Here is a 21414-nt window from a genome sequence, read left to right on the forward strand (position 1 = left end):
GAGCTCCACTTGACTGAGGAAACTTGCCGTTGAGCATCATTGTACCTGAGATAGTTTATAGTCAAGAGTAAAGCTTGGGAAAACGCTGGGTTATGTGGCTGGAAGGAAAGATGTGTAGGTGAGAGGGTAGGTTGATAGATGGGTAGGTTGGTAAAAGGATGGATGAATGGATGGATGGATGGATGGATGGATGGATGGATGGATGAGTAGATGGATGGATGGGTGGATGGGTGGGTGGGTGAGTGGATGGATGGATGGATGGATGGATGAGTAGATGGATGGATGGGTGGGTGGGTGGGTGAGTGGATGGATGGATGGGTGGATGGATGAGTAGATGGATGGATGGGTGGATGGGTGGGTGGGTGAGTGGATGGATGGATGGATGGATGAATGGGTGGATGGATGGATGGATGGATGGATGGATGGATGAGTAGATGGATGGGTGGGTGGGTGGGTGGCTGGGTGGGTGGGTGAGCAGATGGATGGATGGATGGATGGATGAGTAGATGGATGGGTGGGTGGGCGGATGGATGGATAGATAGATGGATAGATGGATGGGATGGGAGATATATGAAGGCATGGATAAGAAGGGTAGGTAGATGGATAAAGGGATGAGCAGGTGAAATTGTCCATATATGTATAGATGAATAGATGCATGCATGTGTATTTTAACAAGTAGGTTGGAGGTGGGTATGTGGATGGATGAGTGGATAGACATTTGGGTAGGTGGGAGGGTAGGCAGATGACTGCATGGATGGATAGAATGGAGAGAAGATGGATGGAGATGTGGATGTAGGAAAAATTGTGTATGTGTGTATAGATGGATGCGTGGATGGATGGATGGGTGGATGGATAGATGGATAGATGGATGGATGGATGGGTGGGGAGATGAAAGAATGGATGAATGGGTGGGTGAGTAGATGGATGGATGGGAAATGGATGGATGAATGGGAAATGGATGGATGGATGGGAAATGGATGAATGGGTGGGTGAGTGGATGGGTGGATAGTTGGATGGGTGGATGGACGAATAGGTTAATATATTTATCAGTAGATGGGATAATAAGTGGAGATGTGGGGAGATAGGTTGAAAAGCAGGATGGATGAATTTAAAAAGGCATTTCCCTACTTAATGGATGGATCAAAGGACAGGCTGGTTTAGCAGCTGTAAAGTAAGAGCCTCCGATTCTTGTCTGTCTTTGATGTCTTGCTTGACAAATCTAACCCTTCCACATGTGCTACCAAATCTTGTTATTATTCACCAACATCACCTGCATGCCACATGGCCCTGAGCTCTGAGTGCTCATTAAGATACTGTTTTTCTTCCCATCTGAATGGGTTATCACCCAAGTACCAGTTCGAGCTTTTGTCCGGATAATAGTAATAGAGACTGCTATTTTACTGAGTCTCCTTTTTTTGTGCCACGTACTGGAATAAACCTGCCACCTGACTTATTGAGTACACAGCCAACTTGCAACGTTAATGTGACCACCCATTTTGCAGACGAAAGCGTGTTCGATGGGTCAGCCCAATCTAACTGGGTTAAATAGGGATAGAAACTGGGTTCAGCTCGAGGGAGTATGGCTGCAATTTGGACAGCTTTTCCTCTCTACTATTGGCTCAGAAGCGAGCTCCCCAAGACTGCAGAGTCAGCATCATGTGGAGGCTTGTTAGGGTTGCAAATGGTTGGGTCTCAGCCCAGGCAGACCAAACCAGTCTGGCAATCTGTCCCCCAGCCCCTAGGCCTGGCAGGTGCATCTCTGGACCCTCCAGCTCAGGAATCACCGATCTCATCTAGAACCCAGGCCTCCTCGGGTCTTAGAGAGGCTCGTACACTAAGCCTGTACACCCTTCGATGTGTGTGCTTTGGACCACTGTAGACGACGGGTCCGGGGGTGTACCTGGAAGAGAATGGGGGACAAGGGATGCGAAGAAGGAAGCCAAGAGTCTGATCAAGGCGACAATTTTATTTTTCCCCAAGGCTGAATTTATACCATAACATGGGTAACAGAGGGAGGGGGGAATAAGAAACATTTACGCAGGCCAAGGACACAATATTTGTGTGGTCAGGGAGTAGGCTGATGTTGACAGGTTGTCAGAAAGGTCACAGGTTTGTCATATCTATTAGTCACCAGGATGTCTTTATCATGTTATTATTTTTCTTGACCACCAGATTTGTATTAGTCTTCTGCAGCTGGCTGGGGATTTTCCATGAACCTAGTCATACTTAATTCTAACCATAATAATAACATCAACAATGAAGGGCTTCAAGGGCGTCGCTCCCAACAGACCACCTGCACCAATGGCGCTGGGTGCGGGAACTTCCACCAGAAGTCAAGAAGTTCACTCTTCATTCACAGAGTCGGTTTGAGAGTCTTCTGGCCTCCTTCCTGTTGGATGTATCCTGTACCCTACAGTACTGAACACACACATGTATACATGCGTGCACAGGTGGGGAGGCAGGGGCACACAAACATGTGCACATACACATAGACACACACACACACACACACACACACACACAGTGTGTCCAGAAGAGCCATTCTAAAAATGGACCTGATCATGCCTCTCTCCTGTTCAATAACCATTCCTCTCGACACAATGGCCAAATATTCTCTCGCATCCACCTGCCCTATCTACATTCCTGGCTAGTTCTGTTGCATACACAGGTATATGCTCACCCTTTGTGTCTCCCATGGATGGTAGCCCTCAGCCGCAGAACCAGGATGTTCCCTTCGATGTCTTAAACCTACTTCTTAATGTGACACACACTTGACACATAGTAGGTATCTTAATGTATTTTCCTGTTTGATTAAAATCCTCTGACCAAAGCAGTTTAAAGGGAGAAGGGCTTTCATTTACCACACAGTTTAAGGACCCAGCCCATCCTGCCATGATGTCCACACTCAGAAAGTATGGGCTGGTCACATGACATCCACACTCAGGAAGAATGGGCTGGTCACATGACTTCCACACTCAGGAAATATGGGCTGGTCACATGACATCCACACTCAGGAAGAATGGGCTGGTCACATGACTTCCACACTCAGGAAATATGGGCTGGTCACATGACATCCACACTCAGGAAGAAAAGAGGGATGAATATCATTTTATCAGCTCCCTTTTTCCATTTCTGTATTTCCATATCAGATCAGAACCTCAACGCTTGGAAATAAAAATCCAGCATGTGACTCTCACCTCCTCCAACTCACACCCTTGTGTATGTGATTTAATCTCTCCATACCTCACTTACCTGTCATTTGGGGGCGAGGCAGTAGCTGGGAGGGTTAAGTGAATCCGTGTATCAATTTATCAGTTTGTTACTCTTCCACCTGGTGGAAGGACGGTGCCAGGCATTCTTACTAACTCCCCGCCCTGCAGCTCACTGCCTGCTCCGTGAGCTCCTGGTGACTCACACTTTACACAGCAGATGTGCTTTTGGGATGTTCAAATGAGGACACAGCTTGGAATCATGGTAGAGTAACCTGGTGTTTAAGCATCGGGCTCCAGGCTCAGTCTTGAAAAGGCCTGGCTCGGGGCTGGGGATTTAGCTCAGTGGTAGAGCGCTTACCTAGGAAGCGCAAGGCCCTGGGTTCGGTCCCCAGCTCCCCAGCTCCGAAAAAAAAGAAAAAAAAAAAGAGAGAGAAAAGGCCTGGCTCCTCTACCCTCCAGCTGCTCAGGGGTGGGGGCTCCCGCATGTTTCTGACTTCCCCCACACCTCCATTCTGTCATCTGAAATCCAGCTATGCTAACAGAGGACCTGTGTCGCAGCTGTGACAGAGCCAGATGCACCACGCGGGGCATAGAAACCGTGGGTGTGGCTTGGGCTGGCATGTTGATGTTTGCTACAAACCTGTCAGATGTCACAAACATCACCACTGTGGTGACCCTGTGGGAGCTGAAAATAAAGATGAGGATATCTCAGGCTTAGTGCATAGTGCCTCTGCCTCGGGTGAATCCTCCCCCACAGTCCTCCCCCCAGTCCTCCCTCCTGTGTTGGTGCAAAATCACCTCCAGGTGCCTCTTGTCCAGTGGCTTTGGGGGGTCTCGGGTGTTATCTCCCCCCTCCCCCGGGGAACCTCTGGGGCTCACATTCTTGTATGCCAGAGAGCTTCTGATGCACTTACTCAGAAGGGACACTTCCCCATCATCTGCCACAGTGCTGGGCACTGCTGATGACATCCAAAGCCCTGAGAAAACTGTGTCTGTTCCTGTTAATTGATCCAAAAGTGGAGGTGAGGAAACAGAGAGGAAGGGGGCTAATAGGAAAAGCAAGTAATGCCTGAAGTGCGGAAGGAGCTGCCAGAAATAGTAGGCGAGGTGGGGGTGGGGGTGAGAAGAGGGATGGTCTGGGTGTCTTTGGTTCCTATTTAAAGCTCTTTCCTTAAGGGTACCATCCTGGGGTGGGTTCATACCTTTCTCTATGGCGCTGGAATCTGGAGGGCATCTGTGCAAAATAAAATAAAATAAAATAAAATAAAATAAAAAGAGCGAAGGAAAGAATCAAAAATATCTGAGAGGCAAAATCAGGGAAAGAGTTATGGAGCTTCTGGAGTTATCCTTGAGGGAAGTCCAAGGTAAAATAAAAATAGAAGTAGGAGAATGTCCCGAACAGTGGGGTCGGTGTTTAGGGGACTGAAAGAGAGAGTGGGTGGAGGAAAGAGTGCTGCCTAGCTTGTTCCTACCCATGGCTAGGCATGGGGAGGCTCCGTAGAGCTTCCCATAAATATATATTGGTACCTGCCACCCAAGCCTGACAGCCCGAATTCGATTCCTGGACCCCACGTGCTAGAAGAAGGGAACTAACTCACACAGTTGTCCTCTGACTTCCACACCCGCAGCACGGCACACACAACATTGCATGCAGGCACACACACACTCCATACCCCTCTGCCAGGAAGCTCTCTTAGATCACAATCTCTTTCTCTAAGTGTACTGTTCTGGGTATGTTCATACCTTTCACGGTACCACTAGATAACTTGGAATCTGGGGACATCTGTGCTAAACATGAGAGCACGGTGGGGCTGAGGAGACTGTATTGACAGGAAGGCCTTTCTTCCCTGGTTCTGAAGTAGCCCAGACTGCTTGAGCCACAGACATACATGAGGAAACTGAGCTAAGAGGATTCAAAATACTCAGTGGCTGAGGGCACAGTGACAGTCTCCTAGTGCCCTCTAAACTTGAGCAGGGATCAGTCAACATTTGGGAACCTGGGAATAGAGAACTCTCTGATGGCCGGCAACATGTTTCCTGTATACAAGATGGTATGGGGAATTAACTTGTATGACGGTTCTTGGAGCACACCCCCACCCAGTCAGGTTCATAGCTCCTCTTGATCCCTAGCTAGTTGCACAGAACAGTGACAGATTGCACAATCCTGCGTCATCTGCATAGAGGTCGATTAATTTCTTCTACGGTACCCACCTTTCTCAGACCATTTAAAGTCATGGCCAAGCGCCGACCTATGACCTAGCCAAGGCTAGCTCTGTACTTTTCCATACTTTATGAGAACAAGAGAAGAAATTGGTCCTTAAACCAAGAAATCACAAAACTTACCCTTAGCACTGTTATAGAGATTCCACAAGCAGATGAAATGAACCAGACAGGGACTGAGGTAAATCAGGGGTGGCACACACCCCCCCCTCCCAGATGTAGCTTGTAAGATAACTGCCTGGAAAGAGATGTGTGCATCCCACCCCCAAACACCCCCATCTTCAATCTTGGTTCTTGTCAAAACTTAAAGTTCCGGAGGGGGTGGGGCGCGTGTCTGAGTAGTAAATCTTCCCACTGAGGTGGAGTCTTTAAGAAGTCTGCTGCAGCTTACACAAAATGGATCCTCAGATACAATCCTTCCAGAAGCTTCTTCTCACAGGAGAAAAAACTGTCTGCTTCCTACATTAATTGACTGCCAACACCTGTCTGCTCAACATCCATCTACTGGGCTTTGCACTGGTGTAAGCAGGAGAGATCAGTTAGGAGCAAATCAGACTCAGCCTGACTTTAGCCATTTCTTGGATTTCCGAGCTGGGGAGTCTTGGGGTCCGTCTGTGTCTACACTCTCCTAAGGGTTCTGAGAGCCCGTCTCAGAGCTCTCACCTGAGGAGTCAGAAGCCTGAGTGTCCAGCACCCCACACTGCCTGCCTTGCTTCAAGCAGAACCCTCCTAAGTTGCTGTGCGTGGGGAGATGAAGGCCACCATTACATCTACAGACGGGCAAAAACAAGGACAGCGAAGGTGATGTGATACATCCCGGGGTCACATGTACGAATCCCTCCCGGAGTCATGGTGGTGAATCCCATTTTCCAGATTCCTAAAAGTGAAGATGGATGGGTAAGCTGCTGTTTATACTCACACACTTTCCGTACCTTTCACTACCTCGGGAGAGTCAGACTAGACCCACCCTCTATCTCCCTCGTGCCTCGAATAGGAACAAGAGGCAAGAGATTGAGTGAAGCACCTCGGGAACGTCTTACTGCACACCACCCTGAGTTCAGCCATGTCAAAGCCCCACGATGTCTTGGTGTCAGAGATTCCCAGGTGAAACAGGCAGAAGATACCTCAGCAAGCATGGGGTGGGCTTTGAACCCACATTGCAGAGAGCTTGGCTACAGCTTCTCTCGAGGAGAGAAGAGAGAGAGGCTTGAGAGAATCATCCCCAGGACTGTATCACCCAAATTTCAGACCAGCATGGGTGTCAGATCATCAAAGCTGGGGTCCTGGAGCACAGTGCACAGTTTGCAGGCAGCTCAACAGGTCAGAAAGTTAGGTAAATCAGTTGGTCTAAACCTCTTCCCAGCAGCTTGGTTAGTCTCTGCAGCTCAACTGGTCGGAGAGTCGTTATTGCTTGTATTTTCTTGGAAAGGGAGGGGTGTAGCGAGTCTGGTCAGCTTCAGGGACTTCCTGAAGGCTTTGAGTTGCTTACTTCATGAGCTTAATTTGATGGATAAAATGTTTCAACTTCCTGGAAGGATAGGGCACATTCACCTCTTCTCTGAACATCCTGTGCCTTAATTAGCTTCCCTCCAAGACAGAACGTTTTAACCCAGAGGAAATTACTATACAGAATTTCAAACGTTAGTAGGGAGACAGAGAGTTAGATAGAAATGGTTCTCCCCGTGAGAAGGAAAGCATGTGAGACTGATTATTAGAGCAGTTGGAATCCTAGCTTTGGCTCCTCCTGGTTTTAAAATCTTAGCTTCACCTCCTTTGGGTCTCACTAAGGCTCCTAAGAAAATGAAATTTATCAGTGCTGTAAACACCACGCACAGTAGGCACACAATACGTAGTAGCTGTTACCGATGTAAGCTCTGCTTGTTTTCTCGTAGTTGCCCAAAGTCTTTCAGAGAGGGTTTTTAATCAGTGAGATGCACATATCTAATTACTTCCCAAATACAGACACCCTGAAAACAACACCCCGAGTGGAAAATATGTTCACCGTCCCAGAGAATTCCCTCTGGTCTTTCCTCAGTCTGCTGTCGGCCCTGGGAGGTAAGGAGCGAGCAGTCCTGAGAATTTTCCATGGTAAGCTGGGTTCTCCTGGTTCGGAACTTGACGAGAAGCGAATCACATCTTCTAATGTCTGCCCTCTTGGCATACGGCGAGCGCGCGTGAGTTTCATCTATGTGGTTGCCATGGTGACTACTTTCCAGCAACGGTCTTGTCTGCGTCCTCCCCATCACTCTTAGAAACGAGGCTCAGAGCCTTCCTCTAGTCTCACCAGCAATCCTTGCCCAGCAGACACTCAAAAATCCCCGGATGAGCAGATAACTGAGTCTCAGCGAGAAATTAGCATATGGGCGTGGCTGACACTCATTCCCAGAGAGAGGTTAGGTTGGAAGCGGCAGCTGTTCCCATTGTATAAACCCAGCTCTTGGGTTGTACCAAGCTCAGGGTCAGATTCATCAGTGTTGGATCCCACGCCTCTCACTAACCGGGAAGCTTTAGCGTCTGTAAACCTCGGTGTTTTCATCTGTAGAATGGGCGCCAATGATAAAGCCTTGCAGACTTGTAAAGAGAGTGGAGGTAACACCTTTGTAGAAAGAGTTGTAAGAGTTCAGTAAGAGTTGACCCCCAGCCTTGGTCTTTAGTGCTCGCTCTAATCACCCTTTAAAAACACATGATTCTGTTCTTTCCATGTATTCGCTCAAAACTCAAGCAACACCCAGGTTTATTTGATAAGAGAATGGCAGTTGTCACCGAATGTCAACGGTGGCTAAAAATACACCTGGCCCACCTTCCCTCCTTACCTGCTTCTCCAGCAGCCATTTATTTGCCAAGCATCATCGTCATCGGCCCGGGGTTTCTTCTTTGAGGGAAGGCGGATCAAAGGGGGCAGGGAAGAAAGATGTACTTTTTTCCCCCAAGCTGCCCGGGGAAGGAGTCAGGGAGCTGTTCTCTCTGATTTGATTGATGTTGCGCTTGGGGATCTGAATCCTCTGATGTAATTACACTGTGTGCTCCACGAGATAAGGAGATTAATCAGTCCGTTACTCAGGGGCTGTTTTACCCGCAGATGGAGGTAATTGAACAGAGACATTGGGCAGCTCCAGATCTTGTGGGGCATCCAGTCTGTTCCAGTTGCGGGCGATGACTGGCCCGTGGGCCGCCAGGACATCTCTAAGACAGAATAAGGACTGTCACGTGCTTACACACTCTGAGGCCCCTTACGTCCCAGGTGCCTGACCCACATCAGTATCCTGTTGCTCCATGAGGCGACCGCCGTTCCGTGCCCCATTACAGTTGAGGCTGGGCTACCTTGAGACTTTGTACGAAGCATTCTCCAGAGTTCAGATCTGAGGGCTGGCGGGTCATGCTTGTTGCATTTGAAAAGAACCAAGAAAGGACACAGGATCAATAGTGAGCATCCGGCTTGGCCGTCTATAGTGGTGTAAGAGAGCAGATGACGAAGAAGCAAGTGCATTGTGTCAGCTGGACACACAGACAAGGACAGAATGGATACTCAAAACAAAACAAAACAAAAACCCCGCAAGAACAAAGGGTGAGTCTAGTTTGCAAGAAATGAATTTTCTGTCTTTGACAAATAAGGGATTTCGGTGACATCTGTGAAAGGTTCTGTTGTCACCGTCAGATCTGACCCTGACATCGCCCGTCATAGCCATATGTAGCCATATGACCTTAAGGTCACTGTCTCCCCTGCAAACTCTATTCGTAACACACACCTGCTAGGTTTTCCATTGGCTTGATGGAAGGAAAATATGCAAACTGTGTCCACAAGAGCCCAGCACAGATTCTGGGTTTGTTATTAGCGCCTGGCGCTGCTGATGTTGCCGGTGACAGAGGTGAGCATATGACAGCTTGGGCACTTTTAAAATCTCTCACCTCAATCAATAGCCCTTCTTGCCTGTCCCCGCTTCGACCACCCGCCATAGGTCTTAGCGATTCGAGAAGCTGGGCTGGGGTGTGATCGCAGCTATATTTTTTAACCGGACATGTCTTCCCTTCTGGAATCTTGCTCAAGGCTTCCCATAAATAGCTCCAGGAAGCAGATGTTATCCTCACCTGTGCCACAGCAGAGACTCCGGGAGGTTAAAAAGATCAGAGGCTTCATCTTTGAAGATCAATGAGGGTCATGACGCTTGCTTTAAAAGGTCATTTCAATCTGATTCCATAAACATTTATTGGGGGCCTGTTCATCTTACGTTGGCCCTACAGACGCAAAGATCAATTCCTGACCTGAACCTATGGACTTCCAGTTGAGTGGGCTAGAGGCTTGTATGCGTGTGATATAAAGGAATGTATATATAATATATGTTGTATGGTATATAATTATATATTTTGTTACATAGTAAATATAAAGTACATGTGATATGTATGAAATGTATATATTATATGTAATATATTATACACACATATAATATATATAATTTAAATGGCCTAAATCAGTAATTTTCACCCCTGGCCCTATACTAGAAAGTACCACTAAGAAAAAGGAGCAGTTGAACCTTTGACCTAGAAGTCAGCTCCATTTATGTGATTTGGAGCCTGGACAATGACATTTTTAAAGAATTCCTTTGGCTCTCACACAATCCCCGTGGCTCTAGAGACTTTAGCTGGCAACTTAAAAGGCCCAAGTAACTCTTTTTAAAAAGGCAAACAGATGCCCTCCTTCGAGGTGTATATTGCCTACTGTCCGGAAGGGCTTGGTGCTTGTCCTGTGACCCTGCCTCCCCAAGATGTTAAACAGGACCCAAACCCACATAGAAGAGAGGTTTGTCTCTAAGGAGATGGGAAGGAGGACTCTGGGGAGGAGACACTGGAGTGAGTCCCGCTAGATGAACAGACACGGAGAGTGACCCCTCTGCAGGGCTCTGCAGGTCCCAGGGAGGTTGAACATGGTCACCACCACTGGGCACTCACTGAAACAAGTAGCAGACCGGTCCAATTCTAAAGCGAGGTTAACGGTTCTGAATAACTATTAATCGTCACAGAACGTCTAACAAATGTACTGGGTACCTACTATGTGGCAGATATCTTTGTTTTGTTTTCCTTACTAAAAAAAGGTAAGCTGTAAAACACCCCAGTCCCCCAAATAACTGAGGTCACAGGCAGGTGGATGGCAGAGATCCTGGGAAGAGCCTGGTTCCGCCTCTGAGATGCCCCGCCCAGGCCCCGCCCAGGCCCCGCCCCTCACAACCTTTGTCCCTCAGTTCCATCAACTGTGAATTAAGTCTCTGAACCTTTGAGTTCTGAAAGTCGCGTACCCAAGATGCAAAGCATGTATAGGATTGGGGGTGGGGGAGGTTGGCTACCCCGGGTGGAGGTTTACTGGGGGAGTTGTGGAAGTCTGGTTTCAAGCCACCCCAAGGAGGTGGAAGGTCACAGCTGCGCCTTGCTGATTCACAGAGCCGGCTGTCAGGAAGTGGTGAGGCCAGCGCGCAGAGAATCCGCAATCAGAGAAAATGCCTCTGCGATTTGCCTCGATCGTTCTTGATAACAAACTCCAGGGCTCCGACATCAGTACTAATAACTTGTTGAAAGCGCAGGGGGATAGGACTGAATTAAGAACTTTTTTTTTAAACTGCCTTTTGGTAAGACGCGAGGAAATATTGAGGACTCCTAAATTTGAAGAGGGGGGTATTTTTAGTACCTGCAATCAAGCCGACTTGCGTAAACACATCTGCTGGAGTGCGAGCGAGCGTCGGAAAATGTCTTTTGCTGCCTTGGTTTACAGCCCTCCGAGCGTCCTGGGCCCCATCTTCCCAGCTTTAGTGAATGCAATAAGTCCATATAAGATATACACTCCTTGGGTATGCCCCCAGATTCCGGGGTCGTGATGTGGAGCCCCGATTACGTGTCCCGTAGGATCCGATGCAGGTGATTGTGAGGAGAGAGACACCAGACTTAGCATTCGGGCAGACTTAAGAATCAGGCTCCATCAACACCTGAGCAGCCTTCCCAGTCAACTCACTTAACCTTTCCGAGCGCCAATCCCCCAGTCACATGTAAAGTTGGGTATTAATGACACCTACACTAACACTTCACTGTGAAGATTAAATTTGACATATTACGTTAGCAGAGTGCCAAGACCGTAATAAATGACCCAACAAATGTCAAGTATTCTCATTATTGGTTAATTATAACTACCCGGGCAGGTTATTTTTCTAACTCCTGGTTCTGCATCTATACCATGGGGATAATTATTTTTAATATTTCTAAATCAACTTAACTTTAAGGGCCAAGTATTAAATAAGGAAACGCCTGTAAACCCCTTCGCTCACCGGCTGGCCCCTAGTTAAGTATCCCATCAATATTCATTCATAAATAATCATTTCGATCAATGAATGAGCAAATTACATGATTCACTCAGTACTCAACTTCTACAGTTCCAGACCATCTACAGAATCTATAAAGGGATGTGGGGAGGAATTTCTCTCCCCCAAACACTCTGAAGATGGCACCTGTTGTCTCTAGACCTTCTCCTCTTGGGCTAGCATGGCCTGGGGGGGGGGGCTCATTCTGCGTAATGCTATCCCACACCCGACTCAGACCCAAAGGCACTCGAGCTGAGGGACAGTTCTGTAGGATCCAGATTATTTGATGTCTCTGAAGAGTTGCCTCTCCCCAAAGACGGTATGGGCATCCTGAGGGGAGCTAGGTGAGACATACCCTGTTCATGTGTCAACTGAGCGCCGTCTTCTGAGGCCTTGGGGAAGCCACGGCTTCTGTCTATGCCTTTGTCTTCTCCGTTGGAAACAGAATTCTTGAATGCCCCTGTGCTCTAGAATTTTGAGTATCCAATTGTGCGCCTGCAGAGGAACAGACCTTGGCTTGGTCAGGCTTCCGGTGAGCCGCAAGCCCCGGGTTACTGCCTGGAACTGCATTCCTGACTGAATGGCTAGCAACCGGATCAAAGATGTCCTTTTTTATTTTAAATCAAGAACTCTGATCACTGCTACACGCATCCTCCAAGGGCCATAAAAACAAGAAGACGGTGGGCCTTAGCAAAGGCGTTCATAATCAAGGAAGCCGGGAGGGGTCTCCAGAGGGAGACGGCAGGGCCAAGGAAGAGGCTTCAAGTCACTTAGGTGCTCGCAAGCGACAAGCAACTGCCGTCAGGTCTAGCCCACTCCCTCAAAGGATTGTGTGCTCTGAGGCTGACAGTGTGCTGGGTTCTGAGGACAAAACAGAGCAGCAGAGTTGGCTCCGGACCTTCCCAAAGCTCATAGACAATGTCTCCTCCAGGGATGCTGGGCGGAAGTAGTGAAAGAAATCTGAAAACAGAGGCCTTGAGGACTGGCCAGGTGAGGCGTGGTCCAGGGACACGATAGAGGAGTTAGCGGGAAGGAAGGATGCCCCAAGTAGAGCAAGAGAGACGTGAGGAGCTCAGTCAGGTTAGACGCTCAGAACAAGGACTCGGGGAGCAGGATGAAGAAGCAGGCTGAAACCAGATCATGTCTGCCCTCTCCCGCCATGGCAGGGTGCCGGGATGGATGGCTCAAGTCTCAAGAGGGAGCCAAAGGGTTTTAATCAAGGCAGTGACTCACTGAAAAGCGGTTTATAAGGATGAACCTAGCTGCTAAGAAGGCAAAAGATTGGAAGGGCGAGGAAGGAGAGACAGAAGGGCCAATTAGAAGGCTCTACTCCATCAGCGGAGTAGCAAGGAGACTCGGAATGATCTCTTTGGGCTGTTTGATTGCGGGCCATCTTCCCCAGCCTCCTGTGTTTGTAGTGGCTCTGAACTGTGGAGAGAAAAAGCCATTTAATTACGCCGGCCTGCCGAAGAACGCTCAGCCCTGCCTAGCGGTCACGTCCATCCACCGCCAGGAGAACTGTGGCTCATGCTGCAAAGTGGGATCTCGGGGGTGGGCTGCCGTTTTACACCAAAGCGTCCCATGTTGTCACGTCCTGAGAAAGCCCCGGATATTATGCCTGATCATGTCTGCGAAGGAAGTGGTCAGGATCGCCTAGTCAATTACTAGTCAAGTGGAGTAATGTGATCTCATTAGGAACCCGTCCTCACAGATGCGCGAGGCTGCATATGAGGTGAAACACTCGGCTATTTTTTTTTTTTCCCAGCCAGTGATTAGGTGCCGTAATTAGGAAGGCATTGTACCTGATTTCCAATCTCCTCTCTTTATTTAAAAATAATTGATTTTTTTTCTCCTTGGTTTAATCAAGCCAAATTCAGCTACCAAGAGCCCCCTCTCAGACTCTGATACTTGAGATGGGGGGGGGGGCTCTTATGAAACATGGTGTTCTGTCCCAAGCCTGAACTTTGTTAGCTGGGGCAGAGAGTGTCTGGATACTAGGAAGCAGGGTGTTTGTACTTAGGGGTAGAAAGAGGGGGAGGAGAAGCGGCTGGTTTTAGATCTTTGAAATTTGGTTCTGCTGTGTTACCTTGGGTAAATTACATAGCCATTCTTGTGCTTCTGAAATAGCTGAGAAAGTGTGTCCTCGCTGCATCCTACTCAGGATTGAGTGAGGCATGTGCGTGTTTGCAACAACCCTGAATCCAGATCACCAGGAGTCCCAGCCGCTAACAATCGCACATCTCCGTCTACACAGTTTTTCATTTACCTCTCCAGGTGCAAGGGGCTGTTATCATCTAGGGGGAACCGGAGCTGACAGCCAGGCCTTAAGCCTCCTCTTAGTTCTGAAGTTTTTACGTAAGCATGACTTCCCTCCTAGCCTGTGACTCCTCCTTTCCATATTGAGAAAAGACAGGCTTTTGAAATCAAAAATCACCCTGGGTACGATGACGGTCGCCTTGTTCCTCGGGTGTCTCAGAGAGGGCAGGCAGCTCCTCTGGAGCCACACAGCAATTAGAAGGTCTGTGCTGCTGCTGTGGATCTGCTGGTCGGTGCTACTCGAGTCGACCTCTCTTCAGGAGTCTGAACGTGTAACCGAGGCTGTTCACGCTCAACGTAAAGACCTCCCCTGCGAAAGGCCGGGGCATCACGGTGTGAACAGCCCCAGCACACAAGCTAACCTTGTGGCTTTCTTTCCCGTGGAGGAGAACATGGTAAAAATCCATCTGTGGGCCGGGGAGCTGCTAAGGGAGGCATCTTGAATAATAACATACTATTTTATCATCCACCTCTCATTCATTCATCAAGTCCTTAAGTGAGCAGGCACTCAGTGGAGGCTAGACGCTCAGCAGGGGGCCAGGAAACAGCTCTGAACCAAACAGACGACACCCGGGCCCTTGGGAAACTTAGACTTATGGAGAGGCAGGGAGAGGCACAGCACAGACCTCTAATATGCAGGTGTCTGGATGTCGGGTTAGGAAGCACTGCCAAGGGGCATGGGCGGGAGGGAACTGCCCGTCGTCGGGGCATGGCTGCAAACAGAGTTTACCTCACACTGTCAGGACAGAGTGTGACTCAGAGCAGAGGTCAGCAGAACTTGAGGGGTGAAGTTGTATAGTCACTGGGGTAGCTCCGGCAGCAGGAACAGGATGCGCAAAGGTCCTGAGACGAGAATAGAACGTCCACACCCGGGAAACCGCAAAGAGGCCACGAGAGAGGGGACAGAGCAAGGAAATACCAGGTCCAGTCCGAGCAGTAAAGGGCCAGACTGCACGGTGGTCGAATATGATTAGGGAAGTCACCATGATGGCTTGCAAGGGGAAGTCTCAGGATCTGCCCTAATATTTAGTGGGGTCCCCTTGACTACTCCGCCAGAGCGGATCGCAGGAGGGCAAAGTGGGGAGACCTGGAAGGAGGCTATGGTGGTGATGTGAGAGGAGGTGGGGGCTGGGACTGGGCTGGGGCCAGACTAAGATCTGTGTAGAACTTGGAGAGCAATTGGTCTCTGGATATATCCTGGAGAAAGAAAGTTGAGAGGCCAGGACTAAGGTTTAACAGGGAACGTGAAGGGTGACTGTGTCTAAGGTTACTGAAGGGAGCAGCCATCAACGGAGAGGACAATGTTTACTTCTGTGTTTTTATGAGAAACCCTTTTAGCTTTCCGATTAATAATAGTCAGTAGCAAACCTGTGAGGGCGCTTACAATCTACTACGGTGGACCACCGTGTCGCAGACCACTGAGCCACTCTGCACTCTTTCTGAGGACATTGTAGCATTCCTGGATCTGGCACTGTGTGGGTCACAGGACCAGCCTCAAGATCACCTGGGACAACCATCAGTGTAAATCTGTAGCTCAGTGGGGCCTGAGCAGAGGCCCTTTACCAAGGGAAAGAACACTGTGTCACATGCGACCTCTGTCTCTGCTCTCTCCCACGGCATGTGAGCCATCCATAGTGGATAATTTCTCTGCCATCCGGGCCTCATAGCCTCTTCCCCCAGCCTCAGCCAGCCTCCTTTCTGCTTGTGTGATCTGGAGAAATGTGTTCCTCCTGTAGGGGCTTTAGCTGAACACATTTGATTGATTTTTTTTTTTTTTTCGTAAATGGGCTACTCTCTGGTGAGAGGCGAGAATGTGCTTGTGATTTTCCTCCCTTCTTTTAAATGACAACAAAAGACAAAAATCCTGTTTTTCCCCCTGAAACCGTTTCCAGAGCGGAAGGATGCATTTTAAACACAGAGCCAAGCCAGCTTGGTGATTCAGCCTGAGGCCATGGTGGGTTGAAGGCTTTACTAATTACCAGTCTTGCATCCAGCATCTAGATGGACTTCTCCATTCTCCAGCCAGTCTCCTTTGGCCTCCAGCCAGAGGAAGAAACTGGAGGAATGAGTGGAATTTCCAAGGGACCACTGAGCAGAGGGGGCTGAAGCACGAATCGTCCCGGACCATGTTCTGTGTGACAGGGAGCCAGTGACATCCCTCCTATGGGCCTTACATGAAGAAAGGCCTAGCCTTAGTCTAAGTCAGATGCATTTCCTCAAAGGCTCATGCAAGATGAGGTTGATCTTCAAAAGCTGGAGTTTCATGGGAGCTCCTTAGATCATTGGGCACAGGCGCTTGGTTGCCATCCTGGTCATGAGATAGGCAGCTTTGCTCCGCCACATGTCTCTTCCCAAAGCAATGGATCATGGATCGTAGCTATGGCCCCCAATACAGCTCCTCTCTTCATATAGTCATCGCCTTAGATGTTGGCCATAACGTTGGAATCTAACATGGACCTGGAGGGTCTTCGCCTCTTGGTTGATCTTTCTAACCCAAGTATGTTTATTAGGATAGAGGCCAACACTGGGAGAAGGCTGGGACAAAGATGAGAATGCAGAAGAAGAGCTGATAAGGCAGGTGAAGTTTACGTCCAGACTTTAGGATCCACTGTTGAGAGCTCCGGGCAAGCCAGATGTTTGCCTGTGGTTATATTTTTCTGGGGACACAGGCACACACTGCAGCCCTCTCCCCAACTCTATTCTACACTCAGACACATCCTCAGTACCTGATGCTGTCACCTTTTATACATCTCCTCCACACCCATTTCTCAACGTGTCAGCCTGGTTTCCAGTAGAGGAGGCCAGTGGTTTCCCCTGAGTATTTCTTCTGGCCAATGAGGGTTGGCTGTCTGGCTGCAAAATGGGGGGTTAATGTCCCTTTGGAGCACCCGTCCACTCACAACTCACGTGAGTTGATGGATCCATACCCAGCTTCTTAGTGCATGGGGGGAGAGACTTTGTAAACGTGGGCTACGCTGGCTCCTAGTGTTCCCCCTGGAAAGTTAGCCTTGTCACAGACAAGCTGCCCTTCAGTCCTTATAAGGCTCAATAAAAAGGAACAGCTCCCTAGCTAAGATGACCAGAGGCATTGCACCAGTTAGATGACGATTCTGTAATCCAGACCGTGCGTAGGGCTGAGCTGAAGGTGCCACTGCCTGGCGTGCCACAAGGTATCGCCCTGTCTTGGGCCAGAGCTAGATAAGATGGCCGTTGAAGCATCTAGAGACACAGAAGAGCCTGAGTCTTGGGCCACACAGAGGCATTGGGGAGAGGCAGAACAACGTGAAGGTGAGGCAGGAGCTCGCAATCATTACTGCTCAAAGGTGTTGAAGAGCGTCGCCGAGTGTTACCACGACCCACGTGACAGGGGCCATCTATTAACTCACAGAATTATCACAACCAGGGAAACTGTCACCGTCACAAAAATCAAGGCAGAGAGCCCCGAGGTCGCCCAAGGTCATAGGACAGTATACAGCAAAGCAGGGATTCGAACCTGTGAGCTCAGAATCGGCTTGGTGGGGGACACACGGGGAAGGAAGGCAGGCGGTGTGAGCAAGACTCCAGGACACCGAACAAGGGGTACCGGGGTACCTGGGTTGTCCTCTGCCACGCACGAGGGGGCTGGGGAGGTTTACTTTCTCAAAAGTAGGAGGCAGGGGAGTGTCTGCACACGGCGGCAAGAGAACCAGGGGAGAGCCACGTTCGGTCTGTGTGCGCGGGATTCTCCGCCCCGTGGCACGCGCCCATCATGTGGAAACATCTGTTCCAAACGGCCGTGTCCTAGAACCCAGGGGGCGATCCCCAGCTGACTCCGTGGCACTGTTGAGTAATATACCGCGCCACGACTCTACGGGGCCGCCTGTACCTTGCGATCTTGATGAGGTTGCTTTTCTGGTCAGTCCTTTCACCCAGCAAATGCTTTCTGAAGACCCATCAGGAGCACGGTCTGACAGGACCATGGAGTAGACACCCCAGACTCGTCTCCCATGCGGGTCCATCCTGCTGTGGGAAACAAGAATTAAACAATTAAAATGAAAGTGTGTGGTGGGGGGGGCGCGGGGTGATGGCCACAAAGAGCAGAATGCTACAAGCATCTCAGTAATCAGGGAAGGCTTCCTGGAGGAGGTGTCTTAAGCAAGATGTGACCAAAACACTAAGTGACCCAAAGGAAGAAGGATCTTTAAAATTGGTTGACGCAGAGCACGCACTTATGCCCGGCGCTGTCCCCAGAGCTTTGCTCATATTTGCTTACTCTTGCCCATAGCCCTAGAAGGCAGACAGTCCTATCAATCCCAGCTGACGGGTGAAGCCCAGAGAGCTGAAGCCAGTCAGTAACTCCAGAGTGTTAGACTGGGTTTTAAACACGGCAGTCGGGCTGGAGAGATGGCTCAGCGGTTAAGAGCACTGACTGCCCTTCCAGAGGTCACGAGTTCAATTCCCAGCAACCAGATGGTGGCTCACAACCGTCTGTAATGAGATCTGGTGCCCTCTTCTGACCTGCAGTCACATATGCAAGCAGAATGCTGTACATAATATTAATAAATAAATCTTTAAACACGGCAGTCTGGCTCCGGGCCAAGCCCTTGAACTCCACAGTGTGCTGCACATGACAGGAGAAAGCCATCTAAGTGCAGGGGCTGTTCAGGGCTTGGAGTGGGGGTGGGGGCTTCGAGGTGGTCTGAACACAGTAAATGAGAAGCAGTTGGGCCCCGGGAGCTGTGTGGGGCTAGTCCTCAAAGGCTTGAGGTGCCTCGGTGAGTTTTGGGGTTGTTTCTCCCGGGCTCTGCAGAAGAAAAGGGTGGTGTTGCAAGGGCAGCCCTGCTGTCTGCACAGAGTGGGGACCGGATAGGGTCAGGGGTGAATCCGAGGGCATCCACAGGTTGAGCAACGGACTGAGCAGGTAGCAAGAAGCAAAGACAGGGAAGGAGAGGGGTGGGGCTGAGTTGCCTTGGAGGAGAGATGGGAGGGAGCCTGCTCACATCAACAGAGCAGAGAGTCACAAATGGTGTCACCCCTGAGTTTTGACTGCCAGTGCCCCATTTGCTTTGAAAGATGGGTTGTTGGTCAGTACCCAGATATTGAAGTCATTTATGACTGGGCTCCGCGTCTCTGGTACACGCACATAAATGTGCGAGCATTCTTGGCTACATGTATGTGGCCGTAATGATCATCTCCTAAGGAGGAAGTCACACTCGGGCTGAGAGCTGTGCAGTTGGGCAAGTCCCTCATGCTGTCCCCTGACTCTGGTCTCAGTCCAGTCTCCTCAGATGGCAGAGTATCTGTAGAGGAAATTACAGCTCTGTCTACACCTAGTGGTCAAATGGGGCTGGGGAAGCGGTATCATGAGTTCTTCTAAATGGGCCAGCCTTCCCAGCTCAAAGCATACCTTCAGTGCCTGTGTAGCATGGCCATGTTTCCATTCTCACCCAAAGAAGGAGGCTTCACAGCATACCCACAGAGGTAGTTCTACTCAGGAAATAAGCAAAAAGACGTCACGGGGTCCTTTTGCATGAGAGGAGCGAGTGGGGCTTCCCCTAGCTAGCTGTGTATTTCCCAACATTATCAGCAGCACAGAGCAGAACTGCTCTGGATAGATGGCTGGTCCCCAAGGGCAAAATATCACTATTCCCGAGCAGGACTGAAGCCTAGAGATGTCCAAATTCCTTACCACGTGTGCGCCTCTTAATCAGCAGCACTCTTCAAGACAAACATCTGACCGTCTAACTCTGGTGGCTTCCACACACAGATATAGAAGGTCACGAAAAGACCCGGCCCTACTGCGTGGTGGACTACAAAGCCCAAAATTGTAGGTATATTAATGGGGCATGAAGGAGACTCAAATCTGCCCCACCCAGGGGGTGCCCATCCCAAGAGACAGGGCGGCAGAAGGGTTGATTAAGGTTCTGGAACCAGATTGCTGGGTTAGAATCCCATCTCTACCACCCATCAGCAGGATCCTCCCTTGCCTCAGTTTCTCCCCTTAGCCCAGTTGACACTTGTCTAGCCTGCAGTCATGGTGATGAGGACAGAGAATAAACCCATGCCAAGAGCTCGGCACAGCATACAGCGGACATGTTGGTCTGCTATGGTTACTGGTGATATCAGTGTGAGCAGGTTTGGGGCCAGACAAAGAGAAATGAAGTGAGAACGCAGCCTTTTGGTTGCCGGGTCCTTTCTTGGGAGCGCCCAAGGGTTTGCAGGATGTCATTTCATCCAGTCTCTCTCTCTCTCTCTCTCTCTCTCTCTCTCTCTCTCTCTCTCTCTCTCTCCTCTCTCTAACCAGAATGAGAAATGTAGGGTCTATGTCAGAAATCATTGCAAATTCCAAATTAGTGAGGTTCCATGGACCTCTGAAAGGCGCTGGAGGGAAAATTGGTAGACGGGGTGTTTTTTAGCTGTCAGGGCAAGCAGGCTGATTGATTGAATGACTTGGTCAATAGACCAAGCAGACGGCAGCCAGCAGCCGGGGAGCTGGGCTCAGGCAAGAAAATGAGGAGAAGCCAGCAGAAGCCAGCGGGGGAGAGGAAGGAGGTGGTCGCAGGGGACAGGACCAGAGCGAGAAGGGAGGTGATTGCTCCAGACACTGTGGAGATGTCCATCTGGGTTGCGGGGGCCATGGTCTGTCTGGAAGTCAAGTGTAGTAAGCTCTGGTGCCTTCAGGATGCTGGGATTACTTGAGACTTACTGTAGATCCTTAAGCAAGTCACTATACCTCTCTGAGCCTCTTGTAGTACCTCCCTCGAGAGCTTTGGGGATTTGAATGATATTGTGGGCTTTAAACACCTCGATAGCGTGCTTGGCTCTTAGGAGGGTCTCGTTCAATATGGAGACTTCACTCTGACACTACAGCTGGAGGTGACTCGCTGTGTTACCCCCAAAGGTACTGAGAAAGAAGCAAAGAGATGTGAGTGACTTAGAGTCTGAGAAGAACCAGATCCGCAAAGGCGAGCACTGGAGAGGCTCTTTAGAGGTCACAGCGGCATGTCCCGGGCTCCCCCAAACTGGTCCAGGCAAACAGGAAGTAAAATGCCAGTCTCGGAGCTTGATGGGAAAAGAGAACCCCAGGACTCCTTGCCATGCGGAAATTCTTTTTCATGCTGGATTTAACAAGCTTCTTTAGATCGTAATTGCAGTTATAATTACGATAAGACGTTGTGCTCAGCCTAATAAGCGTGTGTTTGCTATAAGCATCTAAACACATGACAGATTATTAGCCTGTCTTTAAAACAAGGAAACGGAGAGTTTGATACACGAGTGCCCTTGTCCAGCATCCGGTGGCAGATGCAGCCGGGGGCTCAGGGGTTCCAGAGCAAGAGGAATGGGAGAGA

At 49.6% G+C, this 21414-nt stretch overlaps 1 protein-coding gene and 1 long non-coding RNA gene across 12 annotated transcripts in view; one reads left to right on the plus strand and one right to left on the minus strand.

The window, feature by feature from the left end:
• Srrm4 (serine/arginine repetitive matrix 4) overlaps positions 1–21414 on the plus strand; it is a 159915-nt gene that overhangs the window by 78213 nt on the left and 60288 nt on the right. The window lies entirely within an intron of this gene.
• Srrm4l (serine/arginine repetitive matrix 4 like) lies at positions 1947–14545 on the minus strand. Of its 9 annotated transcripts, none has more exons than XR_005492040.2 (4): positions 12126–14545; positions 11107–11222; positions 8246–8811; positions 1947–8028 (listed from the first exon to the last, which is right to left on the minus strand). It is a non-coding gene; the product is annotated as a serine/arginine repetitive matrix 4 like (long non-coding RNA). The 9 variants fall into 9 exon arrangements; XR_010056792.1 differs by having other exon boundaries at positions 1947–4210; positions 4415–4446; positions 5556–8811; positions 11107–14545; XR_010056791.1 differs by having other exon boundaries at positions 1947–3897; positions 4127–4210; positions 4415–8811; positions 11107–14545.

Source organism: Rattus norvegicus, chromosome 12, assembly GCF_036323735.1.
Source record: "Rattus norvegicus strain BN/NHsdMcwi chromosome 12, GRCr8, whole genome shotgun sequence".
Classification (NCBI taxonomy): Eukaryota; Metazoa; Chordata; class Mammalia; order Rodentia; family Muridae; genus Rattus; species Rattus norvegicus.